Source organism: Hypomesus transpacificus, unplaced genomic scaffold (assembly GCF_021917145.1).
Source record: "Hypomesus transpacificus isolate Combined female unplaced genomic scaffold, fHypTra1 scaffold_52, whole genome shotgun sequence".
In the NCBI taxonomy this organism is placed as follows: Eukaryota; Metazoa; Chordata; class Actinopteri; order Osmeriformes; family Osmeridae; genus Hypomesus; species Hypomesus transpacificus.
Genome location: NW_025814031.1, coordinates 1,249,014 through 1,266,422, shown reverse-complemented (window position 1 = coordinate 1,266,422; position 17,409 = coordinate 1,249,014).

Sequence of the window (17,409 nt, the reverse complement as noted above, 5' to 3'; positions counted from 1 at the left end):
AGGCCTGGTAGACAGGGGACAGAGAGAGTCAAGTGATGCAGTTAAAGTGGTTAGCAAGGTGTCGGTGGCAGTGTTAGTGGGGTGGGACGAGAACTCGTCAATGGGAGGGAGGGAGGATGTTACAATAGAGGAGAAGTGGTAGGGGGATAGGGAGCGGAGGTTGCGCCGGAAAGTTACGAGGGGAGGGGAGGTAGGAGGGGTTGGAGGGAGAGAGACAGAGAATTGGATAAAGTAGTGATCAGAGATGTGCAGTGGGGTTACAGAGGTTAAGTCAGTGATACAGTTACGTGTCAGGACGAGGTCTAGCTGTTTGCCTGCCTTGTGGGTCGCCGGTGTGCTCAGCAGCGTCAGGTCGAGGTCAGGAGAGACAAGAAGTCGACAGCCTGCATTCCTTGGAGGTGGATGTTGAAGTCCCCAAGGACTATCAGGGGGGTTCCATCATCCGGAAGGACGCTGAGGAGCATGTCCAGCTCCTCCACAAAGTCGGCTAGCGGTCCTGGTGGGCGATGAAGAACAATTAAGCATGCTTTGATAGGATTAGTTAGCATCACATAATGGTGTTCAAATGATTTGGCAGTAACAGAGAGTGGTGTGGATGTGTATTTAATATGTGGGGAAAGAAGCAAACCTGTCCCACCACCCCGCCCGATTGAGCGGGGTGAGTGAGTGAAGGAGTGGTTGACGGAGAGAGCAGCTGGTGTTGCAGTGTTCTCTGGGCGGATCCATGTCTCAGTCAGCGCAAGGGCATGAAGAGAAGCATGGGATGCAAACGCCGGGTGATACCAAGACAGGTGATACCAATCACCTGTGTAAGAGACTGACGCTTGTTTGTGTGGTTGCCACGGTGATGGTGCAGCTATGACTGCTAACGCACTGAGGGCAGAGAATACCAGAAATTTAGCTTGAATCCACACCTCAAACAAGTTAACCTAGACGCAAAACTATACGTCCAATCCCAAAAACACAGATATTTTCCGAGACCCAAGATTCTGCCGAAACCAGAGATGTCCTTTATATGTCTGTGCGGTCAGAAATACGACTCTACGGGCAGTTTCTAAATCTGGTTGTTTTTGCTTTCTCAGATGAATTTGTCATCTGGAGCGGGTTGCACCAACAGGATTTAGGACCAGTCTTAAACTAAGACTGGCGTAACTCAACGTTCTATGTCTAAAATTATGTTGCGCCTGTTGCACCACGCTGACTTAAGCTGCTTTTTCTCTAAGTCTAGTCCTAAATGTTACGCCCTGTGGAGAGGAGTCTTATGTTAAAACAGAACGTTTTCTGTGTTGGTTTCTATAGTAGGCTAATTTTCACAAAACCGTTGAGTGCAGCTAAAACAACAAGTAGCCTATAACAATGGCGCGTCTAATTTATAGATTGTATAATGAACGCGCTTTAAAACGTGAGAGAGTAGTGCGAGACAGAACTAACCCGCTGGATATGTACAATGATGAGGAGTTATTTCAGAGGTTTCTTTTCAGTAGGGTTGAGATTTTTTCTCTAGTGGACGAACTGTCCGACGATTTGCGCTTTCAGGCAGACCGAAATGCTGCCCTGACGCCAACGTTACAGTTTTTAATTGCACTGAGGTTTTATGCAAACGGTGCATTTAAAAACACCGTGGGGGACATGATCGGCGTGCATAAATCTACAGCTCGTAGAGTTATTCGTAGGGTCTTGCTGGCACTGAGTCGCCGCCTACCGCATTATGTCAACTTGCCTAACGAGGCCGAGGCAATCGCTGTCAAGCAGCGTTTCCGCCAGGCGTCTGGCATCCCTGGTATCATCATGGTAAAAATGTATGGGTATCATGGCAACGCACGTTCCATTCTAGAATTCCACGGGCACTTTCATGAACGCGCATGTTACCACCAGTCTTAGTTAAGACTGGTCGTAAATTCAGTTGGTGCAACAGGCGTTAGATATGGGCCTAAGACCGTTCTTAACTAAGACTGACCTAGGACTTATGACAGTCTTAGCAAAGACTAGTTGGTGCAACCCACTCCAGATTTGCATTGGACTCTTTGGGGCGAGAGTTGGACTTTATCTCGCTTTCGTGGGGCTCTGAACAAATGTGGAAGTCTATTAGATTCCACAGACAACTGTCTACGACCAGCACAACATTTCCTATCTATTGATCCAAAAAATAAGCATTAATTGTGGCAATGCTGGCAAACTAGAAATATTCTTTCAACGACATCCTAAGCTCCCCTCCACTCTAAGCGTTTCAGTCTGCACTCTAGGCTTTCACGTACACACCCATGTAAATCTCAGAAACGGTTTGAAAAAGTCATGAAACATAATCAGTGATATTGAAAAAAGTTGAATAGATATCAAGAGCTGAATTATTGAAAAAATTGTTTGGGGTTTTGTCAACATTTTTAAGTTTAGTTGGTGGCTCTAGCTGAAAGATTAAGGAAGAAGAAGGATTTGGAAGTTGAAGAAGTTTTAAGAAGTTTGAAAGGATTTGAAAGAACTCCATTGGAAACCCATGTTAAAAATATTATGAATATTGATTTATATTGATTCAAACATAAGGGGTACAAAGCTGAAAAGTAATAGCAGGAATGGCCTGAAACTGTTGAATTTTTTGATAGCTGAACGGTTTTAGTATCTGAAGATTTGAAGGTACTGAAAGGTGTCGCGGAAGAAATAGAAGAAGAAGAAGAATATGAAGAAGTTGAATAAAGATTCAAAGAACAATACTTGGAATGCTGCTTCAGCATTCCAACAATTACTGTCTGGCATACAGACTTAAGTCAGACACACGCACACACAGTTTATCATTAGTATCATGTTCCAGAACCATGATCTCCATACTACTCCACTCAATATGTATACTGTGCTGACGCATCCTCATCAACACAATAATCACCCTCCCCCTGGCCCCTCCACCCTTAGGGAGGTTGAGACTCCCACATTCCCAGCATTTCGGACACACAAGAGACTGAAAGCATGTCACATATAAACAACAAGTCATGGAAGACCCCATCGGGGTTTCAGATGCCTCCCTGTCTTTGGCACAGTGATGTCTTCCAACAATTGTTGACTTTGATTTTCTGCTTATGCTTTTTGAGAACCCTGTTTAAATGCAAATCCAAATCTAACTACGTGTATGGCTACTTAGTTAATGTTATTCAATCTGACACTACTTAATCTCCTCATTCACAGTGTGAATACAAAGTAAATTTGGACATTGCAACATTGACTGTCTGAAGTTGTGTATTTTGGCTTGTGTGCAGTGCTCTCTTGCACTGTATTCAGAATCAGAATCAGAAATGGATTTATTCGCCATGAATGTTTACACAGACAAGGAATTTGTTTTGGCAGGGAGGTGCATACAATAAACATAGGAATCTTAAATTTAAATGTGGTCTAACTATACTAAGGATACATAAACTAGCAATACTAAGTGGAATGATACATAAACTAGCGATACTAAGTGGAGTACTAGCAATACTAAGTGGAATACAATTAAAATAAAATATACAATAAAATATAAGTTGCCAATTTACAATGTAAAATACAATCTAAAATACAAATATTACAGGAATTGAATGTAGAGCAAAATGTAAATAGTTTTAAGACATTCAGTCAGTGTGAGCTCTTGGCCTTGTTGAGGAGGCCAACAGCGGAAGGGAAGAAACTGTTTGTGTGGCGTGAGGTTTTGGTCCTGATGGACCGCAGCCTTCTGCCGGAGGGGAGTGTCTGAAACAGGAAGTGTCCAGGGTGGGAGGAGTCGGCCACAATCTTCTTCGCTCGCCTCAGGGTCCTCGAGGTGTGCAGGTCCTAAAGGGAAAGCAGATTGCAGCCAATCACTTTCTCCGCAGAGTGGATGATACGCTGCAGCCTGCTCTTGTCCTTGGCAGTGGCAGCAGCGTACCAGATTGTGATGAAGGAGGTGAGGATGGACTCAATGATGGCTGTGTAGAAGTGCACCATCATCGACTTTGGCAGGTTGAATTTCTTCAGCTGCCGCAGGAAGTACATCCTCTGTTGTGCTTTCTTGGTGAGGGAGCTGATGTTCAGTTCCCACTTGAGGTCCTGGGAGAGGATAGTGCCCAGGAAGCGGAAGGACTCCACAGTGTTGACTAGGGAGTCACACAGGGTTATGGGGGTGAGTGGGGCTGTGTTCTTCCTGAAGTCCACAACCATCTCCACTGTCTTGAGAGCATTGAGCTCTAGGTTGTTCTGGCTGCACCAGGTCACCAGGTTGTCCGCTTCCCACCTATAATCAGACTCGTCTCCACCAGAGATGAGCCCAATGAGGGTGGTGTCGTCCGCCAACTTCAGGAGTTTGACGGACGGATGACTGGAGGTGCAGCTGTTGGTGTACAGGGAGAAGAGCAGAGGAGAAGAGCAGAGGAGAAGGTTGTACAAAGGGTGAGAAGCACCCTTTGTACAAGGAAAGCCTAGTCAACAAAATGGGGTAAAGCACTGTGGGACACACTTCACCTGTAGTTCAGTTTGACCACTAAGTATCTTATCAACAACAATCTAGGATAACAGTTTAGATCCAGGTGCTTGTAATAAATGTTAGTTAATAGGTAACAAGGTTCTTCTAAAATGCTTATTAACATGTTAATAAGACATGTTAATAACAATATAAACGTTTTAATAACTGTGGTTAGTGTTACTGTAAGATGAGATCAGTGTTCGTTAGTAGGTAATAATGCCCTTATAAGAATGCTGATTAACATTAATGTGTTAATAAGAATGACTAACTCACTACAGCCTTATCACCTACTAATAAACTAACTCTTATTACAAGCACCTGAATCTGATGTTTTACCACAATCTTTAGTAACAACACTGTGGTTACACAGGATCTGTAAGTAATTACATTATACGAATGTTACACATGTATGTTGCTGGAACATGTTGGAAGGTGGGAGGGATGTTGCTACCAAAGGGTCCACAAAGGGGGCATTTTCAAGCGTAACAAGTTCCCCCAGGGGGTGCGTAGTTAGCTGTCTCTAGTGGACTGCAGCTCTCCTTGTCTGTTTCCATTTTGAGGGAAATACCTCACAGGCTTAGAGAGAGGGGTCAGTGGGTGCTGGCGTGAAGGGAGGTGAGGGATGGAGGTTCAGAATCTAATCTGTTTTATACTACCTAATCAATGTCACATGGTTTGTGAGCACAGTGAAACATCATGGTGGACAGCCAGTGGTTAATGAATGAACCCTCTTAACCTCATTCACAACAGCTGGGTCTGTTGAAAAGGTCGGCATGTAGGCTACCTTGGAGTTGGACAGCCTGGACCAAACAGACCTGCACTTTTCACTTCTTGAGACTTTATCACCCCATCCCTGTGGAGGGTAGGGAGAGAAGAACTGTTACTGTACAACTCGACTGCCAGGATAGGTGTTTGAACACTGTAAAATCTGTTTTCTTCTACCTTTGGGAAATGACGATGACGTATACTCTCATGGAAATAGCAAGATTGAGATTAACCAAATTTAATACTACAAGACCGTTTGGCTCAGCACACTCTTGTTCCATTCATGAAAAGTTGAATTCTCAGGTGTTGGTCAGCCAGAATGGGTCCCAGAGCTGTGTAACCCTGGGGTAATGTCAGAGGACCTTGCTCCATCACAACTCCCATCTAGACAAAGGGAAGAGGTTATGATGTTCTTGGACATTCAGGCAGTTGTGCTGCAGGAAGCAGGACACCAGGTTGGTTTTCAGTGGTTTTAGCCAGTCCTGTGGAAGGATACGGATCACACCTCACACCTATTCTTATTCCTACATTTCTGACCCTACACTTCACCAGTGAGCTGGAGGAGGCAACAGAGCTGACCTACACATGGGAAGCTATTGGATTATTTGGATGAGCATCATGGACATGCTGGTATTCCTTTGTTGGTGTGACATGTCAGAGATGTTTGCTGAGGTGATTATGATTCAACAACAGTACACATTTGAATACTGTGATGTGAAATTAACTAATTTAGAAAGTTCATACTTATGGAATTATTTTACACATGTCTCATGTGCAATGCAAATATATTGCATAGAACATAAAAATAACTGTATGGTTGCTATACTTAATCATCTACTGTACTTAATACATTGATACATAATTGTACCTCACTTTGGATAAATGTGTCTGCTAAATGAATACATTTATATAGTTACGGCAAGAACCTTTTTGGGTAAAACATTTTTACACTCTAAAACTGTGGTCTTCAACCCTAGTCCTCAGGGCCCACTGTCCTGTATGTTTTAGATATTTCCCTGCCCCAGAACACCTGATTTTTAACAAATTGTGTTGCAGCATGAACATATCTGAAACATACAGGACAGTGGGCCATGGTTGAAGTTCACTGCTCTAAAGTATACATGTAAACCCGATGTAACATCAATATTGGCTTTACTACTCCCTCTGCTGGCTCTTAGAAGAGTTGGACTAAATGGGGGGGTTTTTAGAAAGCAGGTTTAGAGAAAGCTTGAATTAGTTGACTTAGAATTGATGGAAGCTCTGGGTTTATGGTATCAAAGAGGTAGTTCAAAGTTTCTCTGAGTCAGTTACGACGGCAACATACTCCGAGAAGCTAACCTACTCCTGCTAACAATCTAGCAAGTTTTATTAAACTAACCCTGTTTGTCCTACTCTTTAGCTGAAACTTGCGATCTGAATGTGTCAGATATGGAATGTCCTTTTATCAGCCTTTTTCCTTTTGGCTGTAATGTATGTGAAATTTGAATATGGCCAGTAAAACACTAATTTTGAGACTTGAATGTATAGAAGTATTTACACATTTCAAATTGACAAAATAACATACTGGCACTTTGGAGATGGCTGACAATTAAAAAAGGTTTTGTCAGAAAATATAGCCACTGAGTGCTGTTTGATGAAGCTCAATAACATCACAATTCCTTGTATTGCAAATATACCATAGCGGTCAATTCTATTTTTGTATTTTATCTGCAGTTGCTGCCAAGTGCGTTTAGTGCCTGTTAGGTTTCACCTAAATATATATTTGTTTAAATGCGCACACACACATATAAATGTTGAATAAATGGAACAGTCAAGATAAAAAAATATAAAATTCTCTCCAAGTTATACTCGCTGACTCAATCAGCAATCTTCTGCCACGCATGCGCGCAGGTGGCACTGGGGACGGGGGAGACATGTCCCCCCCAGATTCCTAGTGACCCCGATCCGTCCCCACTACTCTCCCTACGTAAGGCGACAAGCATCAGTTAATGACTGCACAGCTGATTAGGCAATGTTAGCATGTGTAGCGTTGGCCACACAAAAGTACTACAACACTTTTGGAAAGAAACACCTATTGTTTTTGTTAGTTTTATTATTGTGAGAATGCTGTTAAGCATTCTCACTATTGCTCTTCAACTTCTCAGTTCTTCCGCCGTTTTTTGGCCTTTAACTAGTCCTGCATACTTTCACCGATTCCTACAATTTTGGTATCAAAACGTTTAGCTCCTTCAGGAGATGATGGCTATGACTTCTTGTATTTCTCACTTTTATACTTTTTAAAGAATTAAGGTTTTTGTGCAAATTATTCTCCCATTGAAAGTAATGGTAAATCCTTTCAAATCATAAAAAAGCTTCATCCTCTTTCAAACTTAACTAGTTCAGCATACTTTCAGCTAGAGACACCATTCAGCCTTTAAAATGTTCACAAGACATTCAGCTATTCCCAAATGATTCAGCTCTTTCAAATATATTCAGCCAATTTTGAATTGTGACAGTATGAAATACATGAAAAATTTAGCTCCTTTATTTTTATGATTGAGCAGCCAGCACACTCTGCTGGCTGCTCTTTTTCTGATATTCAACTAAATTGTCAAACAAATTCCTCTGACGTTCATAAAGTTTAACTTACAGAAACAAGTTATACCTTAAAATGTAGGAAAACTTGTCCTCTTTCAGCCAATGTAACTACTAAAGAGCTCACATTTACAGATTTTCAGCTTTGAGGCTTGAAGCGAGAGCAACCTTTCAAATTCTCTCACTAACTTCAATGGAGAGGTGGGTAAAATTCGTCAGAGAATTTCGAAAGTAGACGTGTTTTTAAACTGCCGGTAGAGTCGTATTTCTGACCGCACAGACATATAAAGGACATGTCTGGTTTCGGGAGAGTCTTGGGTCTCGGAAAATATCTTTATTTTTCGGATTGGACGTATAGTTTTGCGTCTAGTCAACTTGTTTGAGGTGTGGATTCTAGCTAAATTTCTGGTATTCTCTGCCCTTAGAACGTTAGCAATCATAGCTGCACCATCACTGTGGCAACCACACAAACACGCGCCAGTCTCTTATACAGGTGATTGGTATTAGCTGATTAGTGGAGACACAAGACAAGCTATTCAGTCAACTCGTCTCATTCAAACAATAAGAGCACCACAACACAACTACTACCACTATTGATACTGCTATATCTTATGCCACTACTACAACTACTAATTCTGCAGATGCTGCTAATATCTCTTCTACTAACTACTATGCTAATGGTAGGCTACTGTTTTGTTCTACTCATTGAAATTGGAGAGCACAGTGACATCTAGTGGTCAGCTAAAATTATAGCAGCCGTTTAAACCAACTGAATGCGATGAACCAGTAGTTTCTGGCGGTACTTAGCCTCGATAATTATTCAATGTCGTTCATTTTTGTAAGGCTACGTGATGGTCTAATTTTCGTGTTCATTCATTAAAACCATACATGTGTATTTGAGAACTGTGTAATTTTCATTTTTTGGATTGGACGTATAGTTTTGTGTCTAGGTTAACTTGTTTGAGGTGTGGGTTCCAGCTAAATTTGTGATTCTCTCTGCCCAGCTCGTTAGCGATCACAGCTGCGCCATCACCGTGGCAACCAAACAGACATGCACCATGAAAGCAGAATTGGGTGACGTTTTGGAAACTGCCAAAAGAGTTGTATTTCTGACCGCACAGACACATAAAGGATATCAATGGTTTCGGCAGAGTCTTGGGTATCTGAAAATATCCTTATTTTTTGGATTGGACGTACAGTTTTGCGTCTAGGTTAACTTGTTTGAGGTGTGGATGCTAGGTAAATGTTTGTTATTCTCTTATAATCGAGCTAGCTCGATGGCTCTCCATAAAACGGTTCGACTTTTTCTTCAACTACAGTATCGACCAAATTGGCCAAACAAGGTATGTACATTGAACTTAAAGTGTACATAATCTAGCTAGGTCGTTTTTATTTTAGCAAAATTTACAGAAATCTGCAAAAATCGAGGCGCGACTGTCATAGCTGACCGTCACGAACAGCCAAACCAGGGCTGGGGTAGTTATAACTTGTTTGCTGCAGCTTGCGTTGATCCTACGAACAAACGCTTTGTAACTGGAAAGTTTTTACTTTTAATTGACGATATTGAACACAGATGTAAAGTAACTTGTCTTTACTCTAAATATCTTCTCCGTTTTCAATTTGAAGTAGTAGATCTAGATCTAGGAAATCTTCCATTGCATCCTCTCTAGCTTCACGCCTTCGGTTATGATTAAGCCTACGGTGTTAATACATAAGCTACCACTTTGACACACTTTTAAGAAATGATCCGCTGGTTAGATGTAGCATGATATTGTTATTTACGTATAAAAAACTCACCAGGGACAAGACAACCCTGCACTATGAATTATTATTTTGATGTCATCTTAAATTAAGTGTCTGAACAGGACAGGGTGTGCAGGCACGCATGATTAGTTTTCCTTCCGTCTTGAACCTGATACATAGATTCTAGGTTAGAAATGTTGCCAGTCAGTTACCAATGACCAACGGTTGCTACGTTTTTCCAGCAAATTCAAGTCATTCCAGTGTTGTCCTTTTACCTTCAAATTCGTTCAACCCAGACTTAAGCAACTGATTTCTGCTCAATTTTCACATTTTCCTGCAGCTCATCTTTCTGAAATGTTCCCCTTTTTGTTTAGCATTTTTCTTTTTCTTGTCTTCTGTTTTCTGCCTTCATCTTGCTCCAGGTCCTTTACAAAATACCTTTCACAGCAGTATCTTCCAACTACCAGTACTTTATACTTTTTTTCCTCTATTCTGTACTTTTCTGACTTCATCTTGCTGCAGGTCCTTTCTCACATACATTTCAGGCCTTTTGAAACTCCAGCAAAAAAAAATCTGCAAAATGTTCACATTTGTATGCATTGTTTCTCTTCTTTCAGATTTTTTTCAGTTTTTGTTTTGCATTTTTCTTATCCTTTCTGTAGTTTTATGCCTATGTCCAGCCCCTATTTAAAATACCTTTCAGGCACTTTGAAGCTTCAGCTTATAACTTTCTACTAAATTTTCACTATTTTCAGCTTTTTTAGCATGGTCAGCTATCCCCATTCAGGTTTTCAGCATTCTCACTGCTGTTTCGCAGGAACAGCCTTTTCTAGTTGTTAGAATGCTGTTAAGCATCCTCACTATTGTTTTTCTGTTTCTCTTTATTATTATTCCAACTTCTTAGTTCTTCCGTAGGTTTTTTGGCCTTTAACTAGTCCTGCATACTTTCACCGATTCCTACAATTTTTGTATCAAAACGTTCAGCTCCTTCAGGAGATGATGGCTATGACTTCTGGTATTTCTCACTTTTATACTTTCTAATGAATTAAGGTTTTTGTGCAAATTATTGTCCCATTAAAAGTAATGGTAAATCCTTTCAAATCATTAAAAAAGCTTCCTCCACTTTCAAACTTAACTACTTCAGCATACTTTCAGTCCTCCTCTTTCAAACTTAACTACTTCAGCATACTTTCAGATAGAGACACCATTCAACCTTTAAAATGTTCACAAGACATTCATCTTATAACTTTCTACTAAATGTTCACTATGTTCAGCTTTTTTAGCATGGTCAGCTATCCCCATTCAGGTTTTCAGCATTCTCACTGCTGTTTCGCAGGAACAGCCTTTTCTAGTTATTATTAGGGGCCAAGCAGCGAAGCTGTTATCTCACATATTTATTGTTATTGGTGGTATTATTATTAGGGGCCAAGCAGCGAAGCTATTTATTATTATTATTGTTATTATTATTATTGTTATTATTATTATTATTATTCCGCCATAGGTGTCTATGGCAGCCCGCATAAGCGCTTGGTCGAAAGTTGTGAAATTTGGCACACTCATTGGGGACAGTCCCTTGGTCCAATTCACAAAGTTTCATGTCCCATACTTTGGCACTCTAGCGCCACCAATGGGTCAAAGTTGGAGTTGTGTTTACACACGCAACTTTTGAACGGTATGACCCATTTTCAAAAATGAGGTACCATTGGATTCCCTAGATCAAGCCGAGTTCAATGCACACCATGGCGTCAATTTCTTGTTGTATAGATTATCCGCTATTTCCGGTGAATATCAAAAACCTTTGAAAGCCTACTCCTCCTACAATTTTTGTCAAATCTTCTTCAAAATGACCAGATATGATCTTCAGACCAAGACTCACAAAAGTTATGGTAGAGCATTTTGATCCCCACAACCGTTTGTCCGTGAGAGCCAATCAAAATCAGCAGAAAATCCACCAAACAGGAAGTGAATTCATATCTCAGCAGTTGTTTGAGGCAGTGACATCAAATTTGGTATACCTACTCGGAACCTTATTCTGATTATGTCCTCCAAAGATTGTGTCATGTGACTAAAAGGGGGCGTGGCCGGAAGCATAAACGTGTTTTGGCTAATAACTGTTGAAGTGTTTACCTTAATAAAGTAATTTCTTTGTCTGTTGGTGTCTTGTGAGATATAAAGCTTGACCATCGATAATATTTCAAGACAACCGAATTGACGCGGCCGCCATTTTGGATTTAATGGAAAAGTGTCAAAACCTTTTGCATGCCCCAAATTGTGTCATATGTTTACTAAATTTGGCACAGATGATCTTCAGACCAAGCTTCACAAAGGTGTCGGGATGGATTTTCCATTTTCAAAACCGTTTGTTCGGTAGAGACGATCAAAGGCGCCGGCGAAGCCGCGAAAGACACATGAGAGCGTAACTCGGCAACCATTTGCGCGATTGTCACCAAACTTGGGTTCTATCGTTCCCAGGAGGAGCAGAGGAGGCCTGTGGTGTTATACCAGAAAAAAAACACTTTGAACACCCACTACTGTGGAACGCAAACAGATATCTCAACCAAACTTCATGTGTTGCATGAGTGCAACAGGATGTTGTGACTTAATTGTTGCGCAGGTGCTATGGAGGCCATATCCTGCTCTGGACTGCTTGGCCCCTCCATTGCTGCTTGCAGCTATAATTATTATTATTATTCTTAGGACTGGGTGTCTATGGCAGGCCCTAGAAGCGCTTGGTCGAAAGTTGTGAAATTTGGCACACTCATTGGGGACAGTCCCTTGGTCCAATTCACAAAGTTTCATGTCCCATACTTTGGCACTCTAGCGCCACCAACGGGTCAAAGTTGGACTTGTGTTTACACACGCAACTTTTGAACCATATGACCCATTTTCAAAAATTTGGTAACATTGGATTTCCTGGATCAAGCCAAGTTCAATTCACACCATGGCTTTAATTTCCGGTTATATAGATTTTACGCTATTTCCGGTTTTATCAAAAACCTTTGAAAACCATCTCTTCCTACAATTTTTGTCAAATCTTCTTTAAAATGACCAGATATGCTCTTCAGACCAAGCCGCACAAAAGTTATGGTAGAGCATTTTGATCCCCACAACCGTTTGTCCTTGACAGCCAATCAAAATCAGCAGTAAAGCCACCAAACAGGAAGTGAAGTCATATCTCAGCAGTTGTTTGAGGCAGTGAAACTAAATTTGGTACGCCGCCTCGGAACCTTATTCTGAGGATGTCCTCCAAAGATTGTGTCATGTGAGTAAAAGGGGGCGTGGCCGGAAGCATAAACTTGTTTTGGCTAATAACTGATGAAGTGTTTACCTTAATAAAGTAATTTCTTTGTCTGTTGATGTCTTGTGAGATATCAAGCTTGACCATCGATAATATTTCATAACAACCGAATTGACGCAGCCGCCAATTTGGATTTCATGGAGAAGTGTAAAAACCTTTTGCGCGCCCCAAATTTTGTCCAATGTTTACTAAATTTGGCACAGATGATCTTCAGACCAAGTTTCACAAAGGTGTCAGATGGATTTTCCATTTTCAAAACCGTTTGTTCGGTTGAGACGATCAAAGGCGGCGGCAAAGCCGCAAAAGACACGTGAGAGCGTAACTCAGCAACCATTTGTGCGATTGTCACCAAACTTGGGTTCCATCGTTCCTACGAGGAGCAGAGGAGGCCTGTGATGTTATACCAGAAAAAAAAACACTTTGAACACTCACTACTTTGGAACGCAAACAGATATTTCAACCAAACGTGGTGTGTTGCATCAGTGCAACAGGTTGCTGTGACTTAATTGTTGCGCAAGTGCTATGGAGGCCATGTCCTGCTCTGGACTGCTTGGCCCCTCCATTGCTGCTTGCAGCTAGATTTATTATTATTAATCTTTTTCTCCCATTGGAGTCTATGGAAGCCCCTAGAACCATCTGGTAAAAAGTTGTGAAATTTGGCACACTCATTAAGCACAGTCCCCTCTTTATATTCACCAAGTTTCATGTCTCTCATTGGAGCACTCTAGCGCCACCAACTGGTCAAAGTTGGACTTGTGTTTACACACGTAACTTTTAAACCGTATGACCGATTTTCAAAAATGAGGTACCGTTGGATTCCCTGGATCGAGACGAGCTCAACGCACACCATGGCGTCAATTTCCGTTAATACAGATTTTCCGCTATTTCCGGTTTTATCAAAAACCTTTGAAAGCCTACTCCTCCTACAATTTTATTCCAATCTTCCCCAGAATTGGCACACATCATCGTCAGACCATGTCACAGAAGTTATCAAAATATTTTTGATTTTCAAAACCGTTTGTCCGCTACAGCCAATCAAAATTGGCAACAAAGCAACCAAACAGGAAGTTGGGTCATATCTCAGCAAATCTTTGACAAATCAACACCAAACTTGGTATGTTGACTCGGAACCATCGTATGAAGATGTCCAATTAATTTGGTGTCATGTGATCAATGGGCGTGGCCGCAGGAAGCAAAAATGTGTTTTGGCCAATAACTGTTGATGTTTTTGCTTTTATTAAGTGGTTCCTTTGTCTCATGATATGCTGGGACATCCCGTGTGTGATACATGATAACTTGTGATAATAGCCGAATTGATCCGGCCGCCATTTTGAATTCATTGAAAAACTTTTTTTCTTTACTCCTCCTACACATGTTGTCCAATCTTCACCAAATTTGGCAGAGAGTATCTTCAGACAAAGCCTCACAAAGGGCTTCACATGATTTTTTGATTTTCAGAACCGTTTGCCTGGTACAGGCAGTCAAAATGTGCCATTAAGCCAGCAAACAGGAAGTTGGGTCGTATCTCAGCAAATCTTTGATGGATTAACACCAAACTTGCTGCATGCACTCGGAACCCTGTTCTGAGGATTTCTAAAGTGTTTTATGGGTCATTTGACTGCTTGGCCACTTCATTGCTGCTTGCAGCTATATTTATTAATCTTTTTCTCATGCGGCGCCGCAGCCGGCTGCAGGCGGCTGACTTGAAAAAGTGCATTCTGGTTAGACTTTTTGTCTGACTTTTTGTCTGAGACGGCGCCGAGGAAACGTCACTGTGACGTCGCCATCAAAGTACCGTGAGATCGATTCGAGAACTGCCAGCTGTGTAGCCGAGCGCATTTTCTCAAGAGCAACTGCACAGGTTCAAGTGACGACACAGCAATTTCATGATTGGCCAGGCTCACACACGACAACTTTGACGCGTGTTTTGGAATATTCGGACACCTTCAGTTTCGCCAACGCTCAAAAAAGTTTAATTGAATAAAACATTTGTTGAAGAAAGGGTTTTAGTCAGCCTCTTCACTAACGGAAAGACTAAGTTAAATTATAAATAAAGTAAAGTTAGCAAACAGCGCTTGATCGGCCATGACTGACATCAACGCAGCAAACCACGAGAAGCTGGACTGTCTGACTTCACAGAGCCGTTTTCAACTCCTCCCCGACTGCAAGCGGCTACTCTCGCCGGTCGTTTCATGCAGCTGCAGTCCATGTCGAACGCACCTAATGTCTAATATAGAGAGAACTGCCACTCTCGGGAAACTTCCGGGTTCTGAACTGGTTAAAGTTCCATTTGAGGGCGCTAACGAGCGGGTGCAGAATGAATGGAGGTCTATGGAGCGGTACCCCTCAAAATCCACTTTTCTCAGGATATAATTTTTTGTCTAGTAATTTGAATTCTGAATTTGAAAGGGAAGGCAAAAAAAATACACACTGCTGTCTGTTATTTTGTTTTAAAGTCGCCTTTCTGTTCTAAAAAGCTTTTGAAAATGTCATTGACATCACACACATTGTACGACCAGAGCTACTGCTTTACGGCAAGCTCTGGTCACTTACTTTTTTCTCTCAGGGCATCGACAACACAGCTGACAGGTTAGGCTCTCCCTGTCAATACACATGCTAGAAAGAGTTTTGGCTTGCTAATGTTGTTGCTAATGTTGCTAATGCTCTGACATTCTGATTCGGCTTCGGATGCCATCAAGCGGGAGCTCTGGTTGTATCAGTCCTTCACTAACCAATCAGCATTCATTAGCAGAATGCTAGCGTGTTATGGGCAACAACGACTCACCCTGTAAGAAATCAAAAGGACATAAGTACTTGTTCATTCAACTTTCGACGTATAATCCATGTTGAACATGCAAAAACTACAATCCAATCGGAGATTTCTCAACGACAATCAGGCGAAAGAGACAAATTTAGCCGTTTAGCTCCATACACTCCCATTCAACATGCACTCGCTCGCGATCACCCCCAGTGGAACTCTGGTGGAACTGCAGCCAAATTCGGTACAATGGGGCTTAATAGGGAGTGGCAAGGCTCTCCTTCAACAGGCTCCGGTTAAACTAAGGAACTTGTGTAAATGTCTTATGAAGTAGCTCTAATCATTTTAAACCAATGTTGTAACATTAGATAGTCAGGTAGCCGGTAAACTTCCATAGCCGTATACTGTAATACTCTGCAGTTTGACCAACACAATTTAGTCATAGTTTATGGAGTGCATTTGTATTGGTGTGTTCTGCATTTTTGTCATTATCAACAGCAAGTCCATCAGGCAAATCAACCGCCATAGATGCAACCAGAGCTCTACTCCAACTTAAGAATATCTTCATACCCTTCATGTGTTTTCATGAAATGTAATTTACAAACAAGGAGTTTGCTCTGCATCTTTATTTAATCTTGCCCTACTTATTCCTTTTTATTGAATCATCAATAACTGACAGCACACAAGGTGATTATGACCATGTAATGATAGAAATAGGAAACTGTTTAATAAAATTGTATGCATGTGTAGTGCACAATGACTAAACCTCAAGGACTTGATTGTGAAAGGCTACAGTACAACTACATGATAGTCAACATGACTATTCAAATATGTACACATGTTATTTTAGTTTCTGCTATGAAAAGTGTGTAAAGGGTGACACAATAAAGGTAACGCTTTTTGCCTACACTGCGCTGTCTTGGTCTTGCACCTAGTATCTTGGCTTTCATAATGGTTGGGTGTGATGCATGGGGATGTTTTGCATGCTCCAAATAGGGAGTCGTGATGTAAGCTACAGCTTCCCAGCTGATAATGAGAGGAGAAAGAGGTGGTTTGCTAAAGTCAACAGGAGCAAACTCAATATAATTCAATAATGACCACAATTAAAAGCATAGTAATGACAAAAATACTGTGGTTTAAATATAAGACAGCCCACTCCATCACATTTTCCCTCATCCAGCTCTCTCTCATCCAGTGTTCTCCCATCCAGCGCTCCTTCAACTAGTGGTCTCCCATCCAGCGCTCCTTCGTCCAGTGGTCTGAAATCCACCTCCAAGGCACTGGGCCTCCTTTTCAGCTCACATCAACCTCAGTAGCAATGCCAGACTGCAAGAGCCATAGACACACACACACACACACATACACAGACAGTACGCTGTAATGATAATCACATAATGGACTGAATGTTACAATGGTCTCTAACTCATAGTTTGCCTAGTAAACATTCACTTTATGAATAGATTAACCATGTTGTACTCTGTTCGTTGATGGTTCCTTGACACTGTATAATATCATCCAATTTCTTACTGTACCAACTCCCAGACTTTGGTGCAAATAAGCGACCACAGTTATGGATCAATAATTAAATACATCTTTTCTCTCACACAAACTTGTTTGTAGGCATTAGTTACTCAATAAATATAAATAGTGCACTAAATTAGCTAGCTACACTTAACATTACATTAACAGGTCATTAGTCACTTCGTAGCACGTTGTTTTTGCTACGTTCTGGCTTCTACATTTCTAGCTAGCATCAAAAAATCTCGGCACTTTAAGATACTGAAATGTTAAATGTACTAGATGCCAGAAAATGGG